This window comes from Sinocyclocheilus anshuiensis, unplaced genomic scaffold (genome assembly GCF_001515605.1).
Source record: "Sinocyclocheilus anshuiensis isolate Anshui unplaced genomic scaffold, SAMN03320099.WGS_v1.1 scaffold1430, whole genome shotgun sequence".
NCBI classification, from domain to species: Eukaryota; Metazoa; Chordata; class Actinopteri; order Cypriniformes; family Cyprinidae; genus Sinocyclocheilus; species Sinocyclocheilus anshuiensis.
In genome coordinates, this window is record NW_015555721.1 from 1,213,081 (window position 1) to 1,217,389 (window position 4,309).

The 4,309-nt window shown below is 41.9% G+C and overlaps 1 pseudogene; it reads left to right on the forward strand.

Moving 5' to 3' along the window:
• Window positions 1-1,086: 1,086 nt before the first annotated feature.
• The window catches only part of LOC107672454 (serine/threonine-protein kinase LMTK1-like), a 54,538-nt pseudogene continuing 51,315 nt past the window's right edge, over window positions 1,087-4,309 (forward strand).

Consider the following 4,309-nt stretch of genomic DNA (forward strand, 5'->3'; position numbering starts at 1 on the left):
TATTTAAAACGTAATAATCAATTTAATCTAGCTTGCGCTCACTGTTGTACACAGAAGCAGCTCCGGGCGGATGAGGTAGGATGTCGGCGTTGCGCATGCGCCGCTCAGAAGCGATGAACGCGGAAGCGCAGGGGAGAGATCAAAACAAAACAAGTCACGAATTAGAAGTACAAAACGAGGATTTGTAAAGAAGAATGTCGAGGATTTCAATATAAGCCAAGAGGAGACTGGTTTTCCTTTGCTAAAGTAAGGAAACTTTGCTTCCTTTGCTCCTGTAAACAAATGTTGGTTTTCACGAGACTCACCGGCGCATGCGCAATGCTGAACTCATACGTCATCTGCCCGGAGCTGCTTCCGTTTACAGCTGTTGGCGCAAGCTACATTAAAGTGATTATTACATTTTGAATATGGGTATTTTTCTTACAAAAACGCATCGATTTGCTACAGGAGGCCATTGTTCACCCCCCGGAGCCGTGTGAGGCACTTTTTATTATGGATGGATGCGTTTTATTTCACTTCTTTTGGACTGATAAACTGCAAAACACGCTGAATGCCATTAAACAGCTTGGAAGATCAAAGTCCATTTTTAATATAACTCCGACTGGATTCATCTGAAAGAAGGAAGTCATATACGCTTGAGGCTTGAGGGTGAGGGTGAGTAAATAATGGGCTAATTTTCATTTTTGGGTGAACTATCCCTTTAACTCAGCACTAAACAGAACTCTGGCGTTTTGATCGATGAGTGGATTCTGACTAAATTACACACCTCTGATTGGCCATTGCATTCAAGAAATCAACAGATATGTATCTGATTGGCTACAAATGCTCAACACTGAAAAAACATGTTGTAAACAGAAACCTTTGAATCTCTCATGAGTGTAAACACAAATTCACATTGCAGAGTTTGAAAAATCAGTTTCGCCAAGAATTTTGTTCTACCAACATTACCGAACTTATGTGCCATTTAAGGTTATAGTTTTTTTCAACCCACATTTATTAAACAGTATGATGGTAATACATCTTCAAAGATATTTCTTGATGTTTTGTTTATCTTAACATGACTGATATGTTGTATGTTGTTGCTGGTAGAGGGATTTCGGTCTTTCTGTTTGGTCAGGCAGGGAGACTATCTTAACCCAGCTAAGACCAGCAAATCAGATGGTTCAAGCTGTTATTTTCAACAGGGAAGACTTATACTGTAGTGTAGGCATTCCGTCAGACAGGCAAGAGTCTTTACTTCCGACAGATCAGATTTTAAGCACCGACTGTTTTTTTCTCGACCAAACCCATCACAGTGCTGCTGTGAGACGGCGCTCGCTCGAGCGCGCTCTCCTGTCTGTCAGTGCCGCTGCAGCATTAATAATCCTCTCTACACACTCCATCATACACGCCGAGATAAACTGCCCAGAGCTCTAAGTATATCAAACACTGCGTGTCCGAAGGGCACAGCTGCAGGCAGAGCAAAACATTTGCAGGAATGATACTGGACAGCTGCCAGACACCAAAATCTTGGTGCATAGCCTGCACATGGAGAAAAAGCGACGCTGATAGGTGGTCTACCCCGAGGAGCGTTCAGTAAACAGCCTGATGGACGTGGAGACACCGCGCTGTTTACACTGAAACGCGTTAAACGCAGCACAGAGACGAGCGGAAATGTTTCCCAGCATCTGTTTCTTAATCCGACGCATTTTAAGTGAGGTAGAGATGACGCGACGCGCGCGCTGCTGTGTTTCATGATGCATCGGAGCACCCTCATGCCTAATTTTCTTTTATGAAGCGATTTTTTTTTCTTTATTTAATGTACAATCGATGTGTCCTGCAGTAAATCTGCAGCCTTATGAGGAGGATGAAAGCGTCCGTATTTGTCGCGGTCATGTCCTCGGTTTTATTTAATCCCAGTTTTGCCTTCAATTCGCATTTCGACCCAGGTGAGTAAAAACATGACATTTTCTGACCCGCAACCGTTTATTATTCATTAAATGTGCGCTGATGTAGGCTACATGCTACCATTGAGATGAAACAGTCTAGACTTTATATTTGTCATGTTGAAACAGCCACATACATGTTTTGGTTAAAACAATTTAAAATACACATAATAAAGGCCTAAATGTATGTTTTTGCAAACATTTATTTATTGTTAATAATGTGTTGAAATTGCTACATATTTTTGTATGGCTTTAATCAGTATTTTTAAACATTTTGATGCAAATAAATGTCGAAAAATATTATAAAATATGTATTAATTTGTTTGTGAATAATGCATTTATCAAAAGGCATCCTACATGTGTGTGCACTCGCACATGCATGCTTAATGCACTACAGAGCCAGAGTGTGTTTTGCACATTTGCAGTCAAACGGAGCTGACTTGGCATTAGTCAGCCTGAACGGTTGTGTTCCTCTTCTTGTGTGTCCTGTGTTCCCAAGGCAGTTTTGTTGCATAACGTCTGTGTGTTTGACATATCTGAGCACTGCTGTTTACTTCCTCGAGAAGTCAGCAGCCCGTGGTGTCTCACTCAGTGACCGTGAGGGCAGACCGTGCTTTGTGGTTGGAGGCCGACCTGTGACACTGAGATTCACGTGCATACCCTCTCTTGTGGCATCAAGCTCGCTCTTCATGCATGCCCTGCAGCCCGGTGAGAGAGGTTGCATGTCTGCAGTCGGCTCACACAGTTCATTAAGAGCAACGTATACAGCATTTGATGAACCATCGTGCATGCATAGACCATAGAAAGCCGAGCGGCATGAATTAGGGTGACATATGTGAAGAAAGAAATAGGTAGTGCTGTAAACAGAGCCAAAAGCATCCCTGGCCGAGGTGACGTGCAGCATACTAATGAATCCACTACTGTTCAGCTGCCTCTGAATCTGGGGTGCGGAGGGGGTCAGCTTCTTCTCCATCGCTCTTGGTTTTCACTGTCTGTGTTTTTACCAGGCACTCTAGATATGCCCTTCGCATGCAGATCAGCGGTTGAATGGCTCACTGATTGGGAAGCCGTAACAAACTATTATGTAACGCCCGCTGCTGTAATTAGATTGAGAAATATAAGGGCCATGGACACTCCTAATCACGACTAAGGAATTATAGCTGAAAAGATGCCTTGACCGGTGCACAGTCCTGTGCTTGATTCAATTGTACTCTCGCATTCCTGCTTTCCAAGGGAACTTCCGCTAACCGTAACTTCCCTCTTTTCTCTTGTGTGTGCAATGACAGAAAATCAGATCAAGCTCAATACTCTTAAAAATAAACGCTTAAAAGCATTTTAGGTTCCCCAAAGAACATTTCAGTGGACAGTTCTTTAAAGAACCATTCTTTTTGTTAGTGTGTAGAAGATTTTAATGATCTAAACAACGTTTTTTCCACAATAAAGAACATTTTGTGCAATGGATGTTAAAGGTTCTTTATGGAACCATTGATGTCAATAAAGAAACCTTTATATTTAAGAATAAAGATGAAACGAGGATATGAGTTTCCATATTTGATTCACAACATTCCACCCTGGTTTGAGATGATAGTAGTGCGGGAAGGGCATTGGCTAAGCCTGTAAAGATTCCCTCTCGCTTTATGAGGACATATTTAGGGTGACTGACTGTAGGCTGCCTGGGTGAAATACATGCCCTATAACGGGCTGGAGTCAGCAGCAATCTGTTACTCTGACTGGCCAAGTAATGGGATTGAGAATCAATGTTTCAGTGGCAATGGATGGTGTGACGTGTGACAGGAGACTAATCAGTCTCCCACCCTCAGAATCTTGGACATACACAAGGACGTGGCAAAGTCATGTGGATTATAATGGCACAGGGCAGTTTGCTTCATCACATTACAGCAGTTTGAATGTCAAGTGCTGTTTTAAGGTTATTAGTGTAATGCATGGGGTTGGGAATCGGATAAGAACTGGTTCCATCAAAAAAAGAACAGGGCTGCGTTTCCCGAAACCTTCTTAACGCTACGTCGTTCGTAAGTTATACCTTAAGTTGTACCTTTACGTTAATACGTGTTTCCCGAAACGTTCTTAGTTAAGTATACCTTCTGTAAGTCATTCGTTCGTAAGGTTAGTCTGGACCACTCTTAGCTATACCTTATTGCTGTTCACAGCTCACTCCGCTAGTGGCCGCCACTGTGAAAAAACCTTCTTCACATTTCAGTCGATACGATTGTAATTCTGTGGCAAGAAAAAGTCCAGAACCAAATAAATATTACAATTCTAAAGTTGTAATACACCAAGTGTTCAGTTAGTGTTCAATTAATTGAAGTGTTTTTATGCAAATAATAAAACTGTCATTATACACTCTTAAAAATAAAGGTGCTTCA